This window comes from Bactrocera dorsalis, chromosome 2, assembly GCF_023373825.1.
Source record: "Bactrocera dorsalis isolate Fly_Bdor chromosome 2, ASM2337382v1, whole genome shotgun sequence".
Taxonomy (NCBI): Eukaryota; Metazoa; Arthropoda; class Insecta; order Diptera; family Tephritidae; genus Bactrocera; species Bactrocera dorsalis.
Window position 1 is genome coordinate 42,002,691 of NC_064304.1, and position 21,067 is coordinate 42,023,757.

The 21,067-nt window shown below is 37.6% G+C and overlaps 1 protein-coding gene across 7 annotated transcripts in view; it reads left to right on the forward strand.

Moving 5' to 3' along the window:
- LOC105224493 (sex determination protein fruitless) overlaps positions 1–21,067 on the forward strand; it is a 419,068-nt gene that overhangs the window by 102,884 nt on the left and 295,117 nt on the right. The window contains exon 1 of one of the 7 annotated variants that reach the window (XM_029549497.2): positions 18,151–18,435. The exons of the other annotated variants lie outside the window; for them this stretch is intronic. The gene's annotated coding sequence lies outside the window, so the exon portion shown is untranslated. Of the gene's footprint in view, positions 1–18,150; positions 18,436–21,067 lie in introns of those variants that run through there. 7 annotated transcript variants of the gene reach the window in all.

The following is a 21,067-nucleotide window of genomic DNA, read 5'->3' on the forward strand; positions in this document are numbered from 1 at the left end:
GCTACCCACGGTACTTTACTCAAAATGATAGAAATGATGTTGCTTTGAAATGACATTTCTTTTTTCAGAAAATACTAAAATCTATTTAAAATAAATAAGTGAAAATACGGTGTAATTTTCATTGGAATAATTTTGTTCATCATACGCCGTGGTGGCCGCTCAAGTAAAACTAATAAATAGTTGCAAATACTTAAACAATATGCCCTCATCTTGAAGTAAGTTTTCCATATTGCTATTATTCGATAATAAATCAAATTTCATATGTCTTAAAGTTTTTGTAAATGGCAACAAATAACAGAAATTTACATTAATTTCTTCGTAGCTGAGAGATGTTCATTTATACGAGCATTCTGAATCTGACAGCTTTTTAAATAATAGAATTCAGCTTTAAAATCAAAATGCACAAGAACTTGTCCGCCCTTTATGAGACTACCAATGAGCTTTTGCGTCTTTGTAAATTTAATATAAAATCTCACTTTTGACAGCTTCATATTTGCATTTCGCTTAGAAAAGATGCTTCAAGGGCTTTTATTATTGTCATCGCTTTTGACACGTATGTAGTTCTTTATGACATTTTTGTTTAGATATGAGTGCTTTTGTTGTTATATTTGGGTTGCAAACTGAATTGCTGTGAATGAAGTGTGACTAGATAATAAATATTTAAATTTGTTAATAGGAAATTTGTGAAATGTTTTGGAAACAATTGGCCAATTTTTACAATATGAACATTTTCTTCAAATTTGCGCGAGGTTTTGTGTATCTAGACTATTTGTTTATTTTCAATTTAAAATTTTGGAATAAAATTATTTTTGTAAAATTATCAACTGCAAACAGTAACAAGTGCTAACTACGTGACTTACCCAAAGGTAGAATGATTCCCCAATAAAAAAATACTTTAAGTAATATATACGTGAGTTCTGTACGTTTATGGGTGCGGCTAGATTTTTCAAAATACACGGGCTAGTCAAAATAACTCCATAACTTTTACATTAAATGAAAGGTTTTCGTAGGTTTTCAAATATGCAATGATATTTTGTTGCCATTTTAAAGATAATTTTATAATGCCTCTCTTGAGTCGTTGGTGAGAACACAGATCCGAATTATGGGTTTGATGGCATCAATAGATGATTTCCTGGTTATTCCAACAAATGTATAGCAAAAACCACCTGACCCTCAATCCAACTGGCCTTCCAGAACACATTGCATTTTTGACATCAAAATCATTTAATTATATTAGGAGAAGGACCTAGTAAGATACCAATATTTGAAAAATCTTAATAGAAAGTTAGAATAAATGAAATGCTCATAATATCTCAGATAATATCTCTCTTCCATTAAGGGAAGGAAATTCGAACAAATTATTTGTGTAATAGCTGGCATATCGGAAACAACAATAATGCTTAACCACCGGAAGCCTTCTGTCATGTACATTTAAATGCACTCAATCCACACAGCATGTGGCCAAAATAACTAGTTATAAATTACTTTACGACTGATGTGAAGCAAGTTCAGCTAGTGTACTGACGACTTTATAGTATCATCTAGTAACATATTTTCACGACTTTACTGTGGGCAAAATATGCAAGACTTTCTAGTTTAAATTTCGCGGGAAAACCCATTCGTCGAAATATTTTTTTTCTAGGTTAGTATGACCATCAGTGACATCTGTGACAATGTCATTGTCATTCTGAAGTACATAAAGTACGTTCGGAGAGTTTTACGATGAGTTAAATCATTCAACAAAGAATTTCCACTAAACTTTGTGTGCCGAACTACGTCCAGGACGACCATCAACATCAGCTGATGATCAACACGTTAATACTCTTGGTACACGATCATGCACCTTCGCCAAATTTTCAACCAATATCGTGCCGCAACCACCTTATTCACCTGATTTAGCTCCATGTGACTTCTGGCTATTCAGCAAACTCAAACTAACTCTCCAGATAAATCGTGTTTAGTTGTAAATAGTAAAAATTTTAAAATTCTGAACAAAGTCTTACTATTTTTTGCCCATTAAATACCAGTTGTCAAGTGTGGGTGAGGTCAGAAATGTACCAGTCTTGTGTTAGTTCAAAACATACGTACGTGAGAAATGTTTCTGATGAGGATTTAGTAGAGCTCCTCTAATTTTGATTTATAAATCACTCCCAAAAAAATAAGTAATTATACTGGTCCAATTTGAGTCTGAAATTTCTATTTGTAAACATTTTCACGATTTTCTCTGCAGGGAATTCTCGGAGGTCGTTTTCGTACCATACGCGTCGTCAACAAATGTATTGTTACTGTTTTCTCATTGTAAGCATTCCAATGGGTTTTTATAAAACTTTAAGCCATCATCTATTAATATGAAAATAGTTTTGAAGCACACTTTTAATGTGCGACCATGTACTCGTACATTCATACGTATTTATGAGAGCACATTTTTTAAATACGTATTCGCGATGCATATGTATTTAAAAAAGGTGCTCTCATCAATGCGTACATACACACACACACATATGTATATATATATATACGTATATATATATTTAGAGAAAACACATACTTATATGGAAAAAATTCTTGAATTTAAAGGGTGCTCTGCCAGTTGACAAAAACATGAATAAAAGTTATAAAAGTCTTTCTTAATGAATGCAAATTTTATTTCAAAAAATAAAAAAATTCGTTTTTAAAACAAGTATACAAATTGGAGAGAATACTGTTACATAATACAGTTCTGTTAAAAAAATGTTATTATATAAATAAATCAGTGAGATTATTACAAAATCCAACTCATTAGACTTTGATAACACATTCATTTTGAAAACAGTAAACAAGGTCAATTTAAAATTAGGGAACGAAATAGCATTAACTCTTTACTATATTATGAAATGGAACTCAAGTTATTTCATCTTGCCGCCATTTCTTGGGCAACAAAACTTTAATTCTCTTCCAATAAAGTAACTGTTATCATCTCAAGCTATATATATTTTTAAAACGGACGAGAATATTGAATTCCACCACCAATAGCAATTTAATTGTCCGTTAGATCGGAATATTAATTTACGAAGTCTTCAGCCTTAACTTGACACCATAGCTCGCAAATAATTAAAACTGGCAATAAATTCCATGACAGTCGCCCTGTATATTGCATGAGAAGAAAACTTATTGCAAATATAATCGAATTGAGTGTGTACTGAATGGCAATTTCGGAAATGCAATTGTCAGTTGATGCCTCAACAATATTCCAATAAATTGTGCTCAATTGTTTGGAGAAATAAGCTAACCAAAAAACATGTTTCCTCTCTGAGTAAGGCAAAAAGCGACAAATTGCTTACGAATATGCAAGTTGCGACCGTTATTTGTTCACAAAAAGTGTGTCACACTCGTTTTAAAGGTAAATAATACAAAATAGTAGTCATATGACAATATTACATAATAACAACTTTCATAAGGTGCATGACATTTCGGAATTTTTTGTTAATTCTTTTTTTATATTTTACCTTTTTTGTACAAAACCCGTTATTTTAGCTTGAGCTCCCAAATGACATCTGTTTCCCAAGTTGTTTAACTTGGTTGTTATTTCGTTTTTAGTCCTGTAATCAATAGAGGACAAAATGACAAAATGATTCCACTTCGCCCTCTTTTATAAAGCTTACGTAAAGAGCATACGATAGAATACTGACCCGCAACGCATGAACAGCTATTAAACAGTGTTCAGTCAGAACACCTCACGGGCGGTCCAACGCCAGAACACAAGCTCTCCGACACGACTCCAAACAGATAAAATTAAGGAAAGGGTGCGGGTGCAGTTGAAGAGGGAAGCGAGACGCATTAATAGACAGAAAAAGAAAGAGGCCGAAATGCTTGATTACGAAGAGCTTAATAAGCTGGCCGACAGGGGTAATGCTCGAAAATTCTACGAAAAGATGCGGCGGCTTACAGAAGGTTTCAAGACCGGAGCATACTCATGTAGAACCCCCAAGGTGATCTAGTCACCGATGCCCAGAACATACTTAAATTATGGAGGGAACACTTCTCCAGCCTGCTGAATGGCAGTGAACACACAACGCCAGGAGAAGACGAACCCGATTCCCCAATCGATGACGATGGAGAAGACGCTCCATTGCCCGACCAAGAAGAAGTTCGAATAGCAATTACCCGCCTGAAGAACAACAAAGCGGCGGGGGCGGATGGATTGCCAGCCGAGCTATTCGAACACGGCGGCGAAGAACTGATAAGGAGCATGCATCAGCTTCTTTGTAAAATATGGTCGGACGAAAGCATGCCCAACGATTGGAATTTAAGTGTGCTATGCCCAATCCATAAAAAAGGAGACCCCACAATCTGCGCCAACTACCGTGGGATAAGCCTCCTCAACATCGCTTATAAGGTTCTATCGAGCGTATTGTGTGAAAGATTAAAGCCCACCGTCAACAAACTGATTAGACCTTATCAGTGTGGCTTCAGACCTGGTAAATCAACAACCGACCAGATATTCACCATGCGCCAAATCTTGGAAAAGACCCGTGAAACGAGAATCGCCACACACACCATCTCTTCGTCGATTTCAAAGCTGCTTTCGACAGCACGAAAAGCAGCTGCCTTTATGCCGCGATGTCTGAATTTGGTATCCCCGCAAAACTAATACGGCTGTGTAAACTGACGTTGAGCGGAACCAAAAGCTCCGTCAGGATCGGGAAGGACCTCTTCGAGCCGTTCGATACCAAACGAGGTTTCAGACAAGGCGACTCCCTATCGTGCGATTTCTTCAATCTGCTGCTGGAGAAAATAGTTCGAGCTGCAGAACTTAATCGAGCAGGTACAATTATTTATAAGAGTGTACAGCTGCCGGCGTATGCTGATGATATTGATATTATCGGTCTCAACACCCGCGCCGTTAGTTCTGCTTTCTCCAGACTGAATAAGGAAGCAAAACAAATGGGTCTGGCAGTGAACGAGGGCAAGACGAAATATCTCCTGTCATCAAACAAACAGTCGTCGCACTCGCGACTTGGCACTCACGTCACTGTTGACAGTCATAACTTTGAAGTTGTAGATAATTTCGTCTATCTTGGAACCAGCGTAAACACCACCAACAATGTCAGCTTAGAAATCCAACGCAGGATAACTCTTGCCAACAGGTGCTACTTTGGACTGAGTAGGCAATTGAAAAGCAAAGTCCTCTCTCGACGAACAAAAACCAAACTTTATAAGTCACTCATAATACCCGTCCTGCTGTATGGTGCAGAGGCTTGGACGATGACAACATCTGATGAGTCGACGTTGCGAGTTTTCGAGAGAAAAGTTCTGTGAAAGATTTATGGTCCTTTGCGCGTTGGCCACGGCGAATATCGCATTCGATGGAACGCTGAGCTGTACGAGATAAACGACGACATTGACATAGTTCAGCGAATTAAAAGACAGCGGCTACGCTGGCTAGGTCATGTTGTCCGTATGGACGAAAACACTCCAGCTCTGAATGTATTCGACGCTGTACCCGCCGGGGGAAGCAGAGGAAGAGGAAGACCTCCACTCCGTTGGAAGGACCAAGTGGAGAAGGACCTGGCTTTGCTTGGAATATCCAATTGGCGCCACGTAGCGAAGAGAAGAAACGACTGGCGCGCTCTTGTTGACGCGGCTATAATCGCGTAAGCGGTGTCTACGCCAATTAAGAAGAAGAAGTGCGGCTCTCTAGCCAGCCCATCGGCTTTGCAGTTTTCAACGATTCTGTTAATATGAAAAAAACTTGAAGCTATTGCTAATGAAGTCATAAACTCCTTGACTAGTTTTGACCACACTGTCAGCGAGCTCAGAGCCAATATATCTGCTTGGCTGTCGGATTAAATGCATACCTCTTTGAAAGGGGCTGCACTCCGGAGCTGTTATCTACTGCTGTCTTGATGGCAGCCACCTGAACTTGAATGACGGTACAGTGGTCAAGTAATCTGAAACTAGAGTTGATGGAGAACTCCCGACACTAGACTCCACCACCTATTTTCCCCCTCAATTTCTATCCGTCCGCGAAGAAGCTTACTACACTCCTCCTCTACCTTTCAAGTGAGTGAGCCGAGCAGGAACCTGTAGGAGAAGGTTTTGCAGGGCAGTTATCTAGATTGGAAGGAATGCAATCGAATCTGTGGAGAGTTTCAGTATGTCCTTTCCCACGGCCCCTTATGTACTCAGTTTCCCTAAGTCTAATAACAGCCTTCACCGCTAAGCACCTACAACTTTGTCTGCAACTTCAACCTTCTATCAGAATACTGCTTCGAAACACACCAGTAAATTAGTAGCAGGTTCTGGTAGATCATATTGTACATATCGATTTGTGTGTTAAGTAAATAAATAAAATTAAGCAAACATATTTCGCTTAGCAAATTATTTCATTATTTCCCCACCCAAATACCATGTTTACAATCTCTATACGATCAGGTACCATTTCCTTCTATAACACAAAAGTCATCGTTGAATATCGTCGAATTAATATTTCACTTTTATTATGAAAATTATTTAGTAGGCTTTTAAAGCAGCATTATTCTGAAGCACTAAACGACATTTATGCAATTTTCAAGGATTCTGCCAACAAAATACTTAATACGTTTAAATTTTTCTCCGGCAACCCTTTCCATTCGTGTGGAAAAGGCCACATGTTTAAATTCGTTAAAGCTAAGCGACCTGAAATAGCCTTTGGAACCGTGTGCGAGAAGGTAGGCAAAGTAATGTATGACCCTCATAAAGTTTTTTACGCAAATATAAGCAGTATGTGTGAGTGTAAGTCCCTGCTGGTTGCCACTTCATGTCGTGAACCGAACAATTGCTAAAAACGGCGTCAGAAAAGATTTGTTTTGTAAACAGCGCATGTAATTCTTTTTATTGCTCGGCTGGAGTACTAGGCCTGAGCTAGCTATTACAGAAATTATTTTGAAGAAAAATAATAAATGAATAAAACAAAGCACTTCACGCTTCTCTTATGAACGGGTCGTGTTTAACAAACAACTTTTGGTCACGAATACACTTTTAAGCAAAATAATCGGTTTAAACGAGGACTAATATAGAGACTTATGAAAAGTCGAAATCTTAAAATCTTGGTTTATTTTATTGCTGTGGAGAACAAGGGCGGCATTTGAAAACATGCAAGAAGTTAGCTGGATAGCATATATAGGGTGGATTTTGAGGGATTTGGTTGTTATCAGTATAACTGTCAATTTTCACAGAAGGATTTGGAAATTGTGGGCAGAAAAAATAAAATTTTCTTCATTTTATACAGGAATGCTCATAAAAGTTCTCTACCCCCAAAAAGTGCACCCTTTTCATATGTTTCAGGAAAAATGTTTTACAAATTACCGAGGCATGCAAGTTATGTAATTGTTTTTTGTTAGCAAAGTTTATGTAACGCACTCAAGTAGCTCTATTGGCATGTGTATAACGGTATGCATATATTTTAGTTCGCATATATATGTACATATATATTTCTAACAGTTGTACTTATGCAAACTACTGCAAATAGTTTCACATAAACGCAAATAAATTTCTATGAAAATAATGTAAGACGCTTATTTCTTTGAATAAATCAACTGTGGTTTCCGTTTCCGGCGTCAAACACGTGTTTTTGCATACTTGCAGCAAATTTGTTGAAGCGATTGTACTAGTTATATAAAAAATGCAAATCATCTTATGACAGTGTGCTTCTTGCAATTCAATTTAGAAATGAAAATATTACTCTCATTGGTATTCACAATAGAAGCAGTAACGGCTAGCAGGTGTCTTCTTCCACCTCCTCTTTTTCTTAGAATAAAAATTGTTGTTTTATCCTTTAAACCTTCTTTACTGAAACAGTTCCAAGTTTAGAGCTCATGATCGTGCCAAAGTAATCAGTACGCTCGTTTCTTCAGAGCTAGGTTAACATCTGCGAAGATAGCAGAGGGACTGTGTCTCTCCGAAAAGTCACTTCGTATTATTCTATTCGCGTAAACGCTGTTCAATGATAGCTCTCAATATGGAAATCATGAAAAATATAATGAATGGATTGTCCACATGAACTTTAAACTTGACATATTCCCAGAGAGAGAAGCCTAAGGGTAACCAACCGACCGGCCCAAAATGTGAAATTATCTACTCAACGAAGTGTTGTCTCAATAAACCCATTGATTGATGCGATGTGAGGGTCGTGGCGCCGTCTTGTTGAAACCAAATGTTGCCGTGATCACAACCTTTAATTTCAAGTATCAAATATTTTCTGCACTGCGTGCTGAACGTGGTCTATTTGGTCGAATATTATCCAATAATGATTGCTGAGTCTTAAGGTGGGTGATGGTGAACAAAAATAACATGACAGCTTGACACGACTCACGAGCGATCTGCCAAAAAAAGACTATTGATAAAATTTACTTCTACTTGGATCAAGGCGCTTTGTCGGTCAGGTGTTTATATCTAGCTTCACAAAGGACTGTACTTGGTAGCCTTAGCGTGGTCCCTATCCATCTTAGGGGCTCAGGTACCCAATCTAATTTAAACTTTGAAATCACATCCAGGGAAACTGCTTTTTGTGCAATAAACAGCTTATTTCAACAGGAAGGCAAAAGAGGAACGGCCACGCTCTTTCTATGGCTATGATATGGTGATTGGTTTCTTGAACGTCAATATATTTCAGTAAATCGTTCAAAAAATTTTCAGACCCAATCATTGTTGTCTCATTGGATACTCTCACTATCCTTAGCAATAGTAAAATATGAACTAAAGCACTAATATGTAAGTTAATAGATATCACGACGTTACGTCCTTGCAACCTAACCTCGATCTTTAGATCTTTAGACACTGCTTCAAACTGTCTTGAATCAACAATTCGCGATTCACCTACGAATCAACTTAAAATGAATGTTTTATCACAAATACTACTTAATGGAAGAATCAAATTGATGTCTAAATTAATTGTATGCTTTCGAAATTTTGCTTGTTTTGTACTAATAGGGTCACACTGTATCCATTCAAAGGTGTCAGAATAAAATCGGTCAGCAAACGGAATTGCGCTCCAGGTGAACAAGTAAACAACAATGTAAATACAATGGTTCACATCGTCACATGCTTTTTTTGATTAAATTTTCTCCTTTGCGGCGCAGCGAGATTGAAGTGTGAAAGCTTATGGCCACCACTGCAGGTCACCGAGGAAGAAGCAGATGGAAGCGAAAAAATATTGAATAAATAAAGCAGCAAGTGATTGTTTGCCTGTTTGTATTATTGAGATTGCTTCCCAATACACATAGCCGTCAGCCGTTGTAATCCGCTTAAGATTTCCGGTTAGCAGCCGACACGTGTCCTTCACATACTTCCTTACTCCCCGCCAAAATGTCTCAACATTAACTATGTACTTTCATGAACACGTCTCCATTCTCACTTTCTCTGCACTTTATATAAGAGTAGTTGTATACATGCGATGAGTTCACACTCACTTTATTCAAGAAACGGAATTCCCCCAGGACTTGGCCTTTCGTGTGCGCTCAACACTTGTTGCTCTTCATCTTCCGCCGCCAATATACTTGTATGTATAGAGTTTGTCGCTTTAAGTTGCTGCAATTGCATTGACTTTGTGGTTTTATTCCGGCAATCATTGCGAGTCGTGCTAGTCGGACATTTCCGGTAATCAAAGAAATCCTTACCGTTTGCGGTTATATGCATCAGTGTCCATAAGGATATGGGTTTAATGTGTGTGCATAAGTAAGTCTCTTAAGTACGCGATATTAATCAAAGGTGTGTGTGGGAAGTGGATTTATATTAATTTATATGCTATATGAATGTATTAATTGCATGTTATAACGATAAATTACATGTTAAATTACTTATGTCAGACTAACTTGTTGACTACTTTTGTAGACGATTTTCTCAGAACCCTTGACTCACAGGTTTTGAGATTTGGAAAAACTCTACTTCATTAGTGGAGTTGCAGGAATGAAAGCAGGATTCGAAGCAGATCTCTTAGTAGTATGCTTAACTCTTCGTACGATAATAGTTTTTCACAAAGGATGATTTTCAGATGTTAATTGACGGGTTCGATGCTGGTTTCCCATCACATTTCCATACAGAGTGTAGAAGGAGGTGTATAAGCGCTATTCACGTGAGAAGTTGTGTGAACTTAATTAAATGCAATGCAGAATAATCAACGATGGTTCAAGTAAACCAGTAAGACAATTTGAAAATAAGTAAAATTGTTTATATCTGTCGATTATTGACCAAGGAAGTTCGAACTAGTAGTTATGTTAGATTGACCGGAAATTTATGAACAGTTCAATACTATTTACAATAAAGCAACTCAGACGAACATGATTCTAAATATCAGACATTAATATTAGCATCTAGGATGTATTTGCAGGGTTCATCAAGTGATAATAAATTTAGTCCACATGTCAGAAGCTAGAACCACACAGAGCATCCACAAGCGGGACAGACATCTCTGGTCCAATGAGGTAATAGCGACGCTCTGAGAGAAGAGACATCTTGGGCATGCATGCCAAGTCAGTAGAAATCCTAATTATAAAATACTTCTCAATCGTGCTTTAAAGGAGCTGAAGCATGTTCTCTGGAAATGGTGCGACAAAACCCTATAGGCGCGTCTGGTTGCTGCCAAACCAGGAGATCCAGTATGGAATCTTTGGAATGCGACTAGATTAAACAATAAATCGATATCTAAACCACCATCAATTTTAAACAGCAGAGGTCATTAGTGCAAGTCCTATGCAAAGAAAGCCGGGGTATCTGCCACATTCCTCCAAAATACGTTTACTTCCAACTAGTGTATGTATGATGCTTGTCAAATGATGTTTCCGATTGCTGAAATAGATGCTGTAGAAGAAGAGAAGAACAAAAAGTCACCAGGTTATGCCAGAATTAATGCGCTTGAACTTAAAGAGCTACCCGGAAACGTAATCAACATGATTGTCAATCTTTTGAACGGAATGCTCAGACTTTGTCATTTTCCATTGCAATGGAAATGTGTTGAGGTTATTTTAATTCTTAAACCATGTTAACCAGGTTTCTTATCGACCAAATTAGTCTACAGACTTTGCCGGTGGTGGAATTCAAACAGATTAATCCGAATCGTCAGTTTGGCTTCAGAAAATTTCATAGCATAATTGAACAAAGTAATAGGGTAGAACACTTTATGCCGTGATGCTGAGCGTGCTGGCGTGCCCCAAGACAGTCTAAACGCCCCTGTACTCTACATTCTTTATGCAGCAAACCTTCCAGTGATCAACTCTGACTTAGCTCTTCTGTTTGTTGCACAATGCAAATAAAGTTGCGGTTTAACTGCTGTACAATAGTTTTCAACGTAGAAAATAGAAAAGGTATATACATATATATGTATAAAATTCTATTTATTTTTTTCATTTATTTAGTTTTTAATTAAATTTCATATTAGCAAAATTTATCTTTATTGTGTTTTCATGAAATGTAGTTATAATTTTTTATTGCTAAACAAATTCTAAATCTTCTGCGCATATTCTAAATATATTGAAATTAAACAAAAACACACACACAAAACAAACAAGTAAGAAAGAGCTGAGCTCGGGTGCAACCAAACATTTTATACTCTCGCAACTTCCAGCAATCAAAGCCAGGGAAATACCTTACGATGTAAAACGTCAATCAGAGAAGCGGAATCTAAGCCATTTTAAATATGCATACACTATATATTCGGTATAAGATTTGTCAGAAAAACTAAAGTCTTTATAAAGGGTGATTTTTTAAGAGCTTGATAACTTTTTTTTAAAAAAAAAACGCATAAAATTTGCAAAATCTCATCGGTTCTTTATTTGAAACGTTAGATTGGTTCATGACATTTACTTTTTGAAGATAATTTCATTTAAATGTTGACCGCGGCTGCGTCTTAGGTGGTCCATTCGGAAAGTCCAATTTTGGGCAACTTTTTCGAGCATTTCGGCCGGAATAGCCCGAATTTCTTCGGAAATGTTGTCTTCCAAAGCTGGAATAGTTGCTGGCTTATTTCTGTAGACTTTAGACTTGACGTAGCCCCACAAAAAATAGTCTAAAGGCGTTAAATCGCATGATCTTGGTGGCCAACTTACGGGTCCATTTCTTGAGATGAATTGTTGTCCGAAGTTTTCCCTCAAAATGGCCATAGAATCGCGAGCTGTGTGGCATGTAGCGCCATCTTGTTGAAACCACATGTCAACCAAGTTCAGTTCTTCCATTTTTGGCAACAAAAAGTTTGTTAGCATCGAACGATAGCGATCGCCATTCACCGTAACGTTGCGTCCAACAGCATCTTTGAAAAAATACGGTCCAATGATTCCACCAGCTTACAAACCACACCAAACAGTGCATTTTTCGGGATGCATGGGCAGTTCTTGAACGGCTTCTGGTTGCTCTTCACCCCAAATGCGGCAATTTTGCTTATTTACGTAGCCATTCAACCAGAAATGAGCCTTATCGCTGAACAAAATTTGTCGATAAAAAATTTTCGAACCGAACACTGATTTTGGTAATAAAATTCAATGATTTGCAAGCGTTGCTCGTTAGTAAGTCTATTCATGATGAAATGTCAAAGCATACTGAGCATCTTTCTCTTTGACACCATGTCTGAAATCCCACGTGATCTGTCAAATACTAATGCATGAAAATCCTAACCTCAAAAAAATCACCCGTTACAAAGCCAGCTGGATGTTCGAAAATCCTGGTAATGCTTGTATGGGAGTTAGGTCAAGTTTTCGCCCAATTGTATCCATTTTAGGCACAATGACAATGCCACAATAACTCAAATATTGGTCGATATTTCCAACATAAAGTCAACAGGAAGTACGAAAATCTTTGTATTAAGTATATAGGGTCTCAGTGAAGTATTGACCCGATTCAAGCCACTTTTGATACACAGAATTACTATTGTCAGGAAACGATTCTGTCTGAATTTCAATTGTATATCCCACACATTGACTGATATTTTCGGTAAAAAGTCAAGTATAGATACTGCGGTTCACATATTCGGTACCTAGAGTCTTGAACAGTTTTGGTTGGATTTGGACAAATTTTTGGTCAAAAGGTGGCATACTTTATGGGAATTATTGCAAAATTTTATTTCGTTATATAAATTACATTTGGATTCATCTACTGGCAAGTGAAGGAATCAAATGGAATTGAAATTGAGTTATATGGGAAGTAAGCGTGGTTGTAGTCCGATTTCTCCTAAGAAAGCATAAAATTGTGTTAAGGGAAATATGTATAAAGAGGAGATCAATGTCAGAACTTATTCTAGATGATCTCCAAATGAAAGCCTACATTCTGTCATCTGGTCATCTTCTGACAACCCTTTTAAAGCAAATTAAGTTCAACAGATGTTCCTTTTTACAGCCGAAAATGTTCGCACTTGAAGAATTTTTTAATAGGCAAAAACTTTGAAGACAACAAAATTACTACAGTTTGTGGTCAGAGATGGAGAACATGGTCTGATTGCGGTAATGGATGAATCGTTTTAGGGCTAATGTACAATAAAAGCAAAAGGTCGCTCATTTAATATTTGCATTTTTAACTAAAATTAACCATATTAAGCAGGACCTATAACATTTTTATAACGGTCTGTACGTATAACAGATCTGATAGCAGAAATACGTGTAATCTGAAAAAGTAACCGGCTAACAGTTTGAATGCAAAGAAAAACTTGTTTTACGAAGAAAAAAATATTTCTCTTGGTTTTGATCGTTCAGTATCTGGAGGAATGACAGGTATATCCTATATTGGTGCAATCTGAACAACAAGTTCAGAGATTGTAGTGTTGTCTTAGACAATAATCTGTTCTACATTGCTTACAGATAGTTTGTCAATTACATGAGTTCAGTTTGTATGACAGTTATATGCTTTTGTTTTCTGATATCGGAGGTTCTTGCAAACGAGCAGCTTTTAGTGAGAAAAAGTCGCGAGCAAAATTTCATATCAATAACTCAAAAACTGAGGGACTAGTTCACGTATATACAGAGAGACGGACACACAGACCGACATGACTAAATCGACTCAGTTTGTCACGCTATATATACATTTTATAGGGTCTACAACGTTTGCTTTTGTGTATATAAAGCTTTGTAGCAAACTTAATAGATCCTGTTCAGGGTATAAAACACTATTTTTATAAAATAAATACATTCATAAAATGATTACATTAAGAAAAAATTTTATATTTTCTTTGAAAAATTTAGTATTCATCAGCATAATTTTTCAGCATGATTTCCTACTGGGCCATTCAACAGTTGCTATATAAAAATCTTGTCCAAAACAATTTAAAGACAACATTGTTGCATACTTTGCGGCTTAAAGCTACCCCAACATGTTAACCCCTAAAAGTATGCGTCGACCGCAGTGAACTGCTTTCAATTGCGCCAGTAAACCATTCACGCTCATCACAACGCACAAACACAACTATATACATATATACCGATATATGTTTAAATTGCAAGGCATGTGACATTGGCATGACAGCAGAAAAAACACAAAAATAGCCATACAAAATGTCATAAAAGTAAAATAAGTCAACGACGAAAAATTTTCTAATCTAATTATTACCTGCTTTACATTTTCCACAACATTTACTGTGCTATGCGGCGACAAAAAAGCGGAAAAAATTGCAACACACACATGACAACCCTACGCGTCTGCCGACGCCTCCAATCGGCCATGCGATTATTACTAATACTTTGCGCGAATGTCCGCACAACGGCGCCGCCGACTTTTTGTGATTTTGTTGTAGAATTATAAGCCGATTTAGTAATTTACAAGACGCACTCACCGTCCAACATAGCGGGCGTACACCGTGTTGGCAGTCACCGGTGGGCCTTCGGTGGGCGTTAGTGCGTTACCAGTTTAGGCATTTTGCACCAGATTCACATAAATAGCGCCGGCGCTGCCGCGCCAGAGACGCTTTCAAGCATGCAGGGGTTGCGTTTGAGCCGCTTCAGCGGTCAAATGCCAGCACGGTACCTTTGATGGCCTTCAACTGTCACAGTTACAGTTAGCTCTGTATTGCCGCAAATAGCCAGCCAGTTTTCACCTGTCAGCTCTTTATACGTCGATCATTGCTGCATTGTTGTAGTTGTACATACATATGTATTTCGTGCCGGTTAGCATTCGCAAACAACCGTATTGTTGCTTTTGTTATTGTCTGTAATAGAAACATGAATATTATGCCTGGCGCCAGTCAGCAAAGCTCCTGGGCCGGCATGCGAAAGTAGGCACAAGCAAAAAGCTCGCTGGAAGTAGCCGAAAGCTCAATGGCTAATTTTATGCTCAAATGCCGAATTGAGCTCAAACGAAGTGCCGGCAAAAGGCGTAATGAAATATACATTGAGTCTTTATGACTGCGATTTCGCTTTGGAACAGCTGTTTTTGACAACTCCTACGGCGGTGTGTGTTTGTGCCGCTATCAGCTGTTAAATAACGATTTGCTGAGGTAATTCATATGCAAATACACAGAAGTGAACAATTTATGGTTTCATTAGGGTGTGTGGTGCTTTGTCAATATGCAGAAATTAGCCGATTTACACATGTATACCATCTTTAGATTCAAATGTAGTGCCAGATGAAGGGTAAGTTATGGGTGTCAGCCAATATAAGAAGATCACTTTTTGTTGAAAAAATTTTCTTTCAATCAACTGTGAGTTTCATTCATCATTGAATCTGGGTATTGAAAGTTGCCATTCTGTTTCATAAGAAAAGCTTTAAAGAAATATACTGCAACATTCTACGTCAATTGGGGAGGAAGAGTTCTACAATCGTTCATCACATCCGAATCACTTTCGACATTTTAGTCCCTTTTTTGACATAAAAAATGTTCAATCCTTCTTCGAGAAGCCAAAACCCGGAACATAATTCAGAGATCTTTTCAGATGGTTACTATATTTACAGAAAAATGGAAAATAAGCCATTGTGGAACACTGAACACTGTCGATGTGATAAACTTGTTACAACAGGTACAACATGAGACTGGAAGTGGGTGAGGGTACAGCAGTCCCTTTGTGACCTAGCGTAAGATGGGTCGGCCTCACCTGAGTTTAAAGAGCGCTAGTCAACAATCATCATTTGACTGCGGTTAGGCTAAATTTTTGTTAGACGCCAATCGTTTGAAACATCTTGACACTTTCGGTTTTTCAAGTTTAAAACATCGTGTATGCCAATAGATTTGTTAAAGGCTCAAAACGCTGATCGATGCATGAAGATCTCTTAATCTATACCTAGAATTTTTGGAATCACATGCGAGCATTTTGCAACTGTACTAGTAGGATCTCGATTATCTGTGCAACGAGAGTCAGTCCAGAAACTTAACCAAACCTAAGGATGACATTATCATAGATGTGTTTTCGCATTCGCTTACAGTATTTTTATTTTTTGGATGTATAACTATGCCGATTTATATAGCATCTCTTGATTAATATTCCATTGATCTAATATTCCGAATATGCTTTAGAAAGCTATTACCTTTGTGCGAGTTTTTGAGTACGTATATAAGTCATTACAAGCGCAAACAAAAAGTTTCCTCACTCATATATGTCGAACTTTGTGCCTAAAAAAAGCTTGTTTGTGGGGAATTCTTCTTCATCAACTCAGCATTAAGAAAACCTCAGCCGAAAGTCATCACATTCTGCTCTAGTTTAGCGTGCGTGATGAAAGTATTTTGCATTATTTAAAATACGTGTTGTTTGTTTGGAAGGCGAAAAATGTTCTAAGCTGCCAAAAAAGTATGAAGATTAGAAACTGAAAGTGTTACCCGAAGAAAGTTTCAGCCAAATACCATTAGAGTTTTTGAATATTTGGAAGTCCCTCAAGCAACCATTTCAAAAACGCTTTAAGCTGGCGGCTACATTCCAAAGCAAAGAAAGTTGAAAGACAACTTTGCAGCTCGGAAATGCTGCTTCAAAACTAAAAGAAAATTTCTTTTTGCAACGGATTCTGTCGTAGGTCAAATTAACTGCAATGTCGGATATCCATGACGCCAAGATAATGTTTCGTATTTAGTGGAATCAGAAGAGCGTGCTGTATTATGAGCTTCTGAAACCTAATACCATTAATTGGAAATGCCACCGACAACAACTCATTAAATTGAGGCGAGCGATTGCCGAAAAATGTCTTGAGTTCACTAGGCAATCATTTTCTGTCATGGCAATATTCGGCCTCACGTTGCAGGACCGGTTAAAATCTATTTGGAAAACAACGGTTGACAACTGCCACTTCTGTTCTACCATTTTTCCGGTCGACACAGAACCCCTCAGTGGAACACAGTTCACATCTGAACAGCTAACTTCTTTTGAGATGGAAACCGAAAATTTACAGAAAGTTAGCTTTAGAGAGTCAATACTATAAATATTACTATTCTTATGCTTTTTTTAGAATAAACTTTCAAATTTTAAAGAAAAAAGCACATAGTTATAAACCCAATATATTCCAACCAAATTCGAATATGATAATATTAAAATTCGTAAAAGAATGATTAACTCTTTATATTCTACCAACTACTAATATCCCATTAGTCGATAGCAAAAGAAAAATATGATTGAGAATAGTGGATTTTCGAATATTTTAATAAATTTACTAGATTCCTAATTCATCACACGCCGTGCGCGTTATACATACATACGTAGCTGTCTTCGCAGACATTCCGTTATTCATCATACCACCCTCAACGAACACGATACGCTTGAGCGCCCACAATTCGTGCCGAAGCATTAAATTAACGGTAACTATCAGCTGCTCGGCACAGCTGATGAGAGCAACCTGTTAATGCGGCACGTGTCAGTTCAGCTGTCACTTGAGCAGCAAGTGTTTATTACATATGTATGTAAGTATGCGTGTGGCGTTGTTGCGGCGAATTCGAGCAAAGTTGTTCTTATCAGCTTCGCTTTCGTTTGTCCACCAGCAACAATAACAAATTGGAAATAACAAACGCCAAAGTCACTGCAACAACAAACCATATTTGTTGCGTTCGCTTTTCGCCAAAAGAAACCAACTAATTTGTAGAAGTATCCCTCGTTTGTAGGCATATCGGTGTATGTCGTTGTTGCCAATAGCAACACATTGTCAAAGTTTCACTCAGGCGTTCCACATTTTTCGCAAAGAAAACAAGAAACAGCGATAAGAAGTGAAAACAAAAATCGCTCGAACAAAAATGACCCTTGCGAATGCTATTTTGAGGCAGTTCGCGCATAACCAGCCAAGTGCTGAACGCCCAAAACTCAGCTTGATGCTAAATAACTGTTTTTATTTGTTATGAAAAAACATTTGTTGCTCTGCTAATGGGCTAATTGATATCCTAGTGTTTGGCTGCCGGGGAATTGGTGTGCAATAAAGGACAATAAAAACAGTTAACTGTACACAAAGTGTTTGCAAAGTGATTTGTGTGGCAGCTTATATATTCGGCAATGCTCGTGCCGCTGCTTGCCGGCAGTTGAAGGAGACGGAGCAGAGCAGGTGAGTGGCTAAGGGAGTAATTGTTAGTATTATATATTAAAATATGTGAAGATGTATGTGAGAAAGTGATAGTGCGGGCTCTTCACGTTTTCCCAAGCATTCAATGGATTCTGTGGATATGATAATAATGTTTTCATTTTTTGTTTAAAAGCATTACGCTGTAACTTACATCAACATTTTCCAATAGTAAACTAAACTGTATAAATATTCGCAATCATTCAAGAGCAGTGAAATGGTTGGCTCATGTCGTGCGAATCGGCCCAGAAGCTCTTTAAAAATGTATCCAGGTCAGCATTTTATAATTACAACAAGCTTATATAATTATAATAGTAATGTAATATACAGTATTCATTATAATTATGTGACTTTGGTGTAGTCCATTAAGCTGGTGTGCTTTCCGTTTTTCCCACGAGCTCTGGCTCTTAGTATTTGCCAGGATGAAAATATCTATTTATTTCCTTCTAAGTACTAACAGCTACCGTATACCTTCATAGCCGAAAAATATCGGATATATTTACGAATTCCTCACCAGATGAAGTCACTGACTTTCATTAATTACTCGTTGATGCACAGCTAATCGTATGAACTATCCAATAACCAATGAAAATTCCCGAAGCTGGTTATAAAAGCACACCGGTATGTTTTTGTTCCGACTCCTTTCGTATCTTAATCTATTTCTAGATTTTTTATTGAGAGTATTAGGGATCTTCTAAGAAGCTGGTTAGTGAACAACGCAGAATCGTGGGTCGTGTCAGCTGGGACGACCTATCTTATGGGCGCGCAATGTAACTGAACAGTGAAAAACGCTACTCCCGTTGACGTTGACGTGACGTTGACGTGAGAATCTGTGACATTTGGATTTTTGCCGTCGCAAACGTCTCAGCTGATTGCTCTCTCACAACGCAAGGTTGCCAATATCGATATACTGCAGTAATTATCAACTTTTATAATTCAATCTGTTCAATATGTTTGAAATTTTCTTAAAATAACTCAAAATCAGAGTCGAATGCTATTATTTATAAATATATAAACTATTTTTAATAGTTTGCTTTTAGTTTTGATATTTTATATTGTAAAAAATTGTAATTGAAAACAAAGATGTGCTCAAAACTATATATGCGTATTGGGCAATGGCAACATTGTTCAAATGAAAACAAAGCAAAGATGGCTGATTTCTGCGTTTTTACCACGTTTTTGACTGTGCACTCATTTTGCCGATAAGGAAGGAAAAGGAAGGAAGGAAGGAAGCGTTTTTGAGTGTTTCTACTATAACACGTGATTCAAAAGTCTCCCACCTACCATAAAATATATTTTTTTTTTTTCAAAAATCGTTTTTTTTTTTTTGTTCAAAAAGGTGATAATTTGCTTCGGCCTTCCAACTTTACGATACCATTTTTGTAGTACGATTTCTCCTTTGCTTTAAAATAGGCCTTGTTTCGGCGATCACCTATTTATATGACGAACATTTCATTCCAGCGAGCATTCCTTTGAGAACTGAGAACAGGAAAAAGTCACTGGGAGCCAGATCTGGAGAATACGGTGGATGCGGAAGCAATTCGAATACCAATTCTGGAATTTTCGCCATCGTTGTCTCTGACTTGCGCAACGGTGCATTGTCTTGGTGAAACAGCACTATCTTTTACTTCAAATGCGGCCGTTCATCGGCAATATCGTTCTTTAAACGGTCCAACAACGCTATATGACAGGCGCTGTTGATGCTCCTTCCTTTTTAAAGGTTATTTCAAGCGCATCCAAAAATACAGACTTCGGATGACTTCGGGGATCCATATTTAATTTGTGGACTTTTTTGTTGTTTTCGTCGACAACAACTTGTTCGTCCATATCGTTCACTGCCTTCGGTGCTCATTTCACCACGTCTTAACTAAGCATACCTTGATGGTTAATTTTCTTGAGGCAATGTTCGAATGTTGTTTCCAACCAAAAAGGAATATTTTATCAACACGAGAAATTCCTTTTTGTCCATCTTTTTCACAATAACAAAAGTTGCTTCACTCAAAATTATGTAATCTACAAAATAATGATTCGGCAGTTGTTAAATTTATACACGCGCTTTTTAAAATCCAGGGCTAACTAAAAATCGTATGGATTTAATTCTAGTAGTGCCATTATGACAACATCTGATGAGTGCACGTTACGAGTTTTCGAGAGAAAAGTTCTGTGAAAGATTTAGAGTTCTTTGCGTGTTGGCCACTGCGAATATTGCATTCGATGGAACGATCAGCTGTATGAGATATACGACGAAAACACTGCAGCTCTGAAAGTATTCGACGCAGTACCCGTCGGGGGAAACAGAGGAAGAGGAAGACCTCCCTTTCTCTGGAAAGACCAGGTGGAGAAGGACCTGGCTTCGCTTGGAATCTGCAATTGGCGCCACCTTGCGAAAAGAAGAAACAACTGGCGCGCTGTTGTTAACTGGGCAATAACCACGTAAGTGGTTTCTATGCCAGTAAAGAAAAAGTGGCAAAAGCGACTTCGAATCTATACAACGAGCACATGGTACTTACTGATCGGTGGGTTTTCTTGCCCTGAACTATTTTAAGGAATTTCTTATGTGTTTCGAAAAGTAATATAGGAAGCGGTGTCAATGGATCTTAATATTTATTGTTATCAA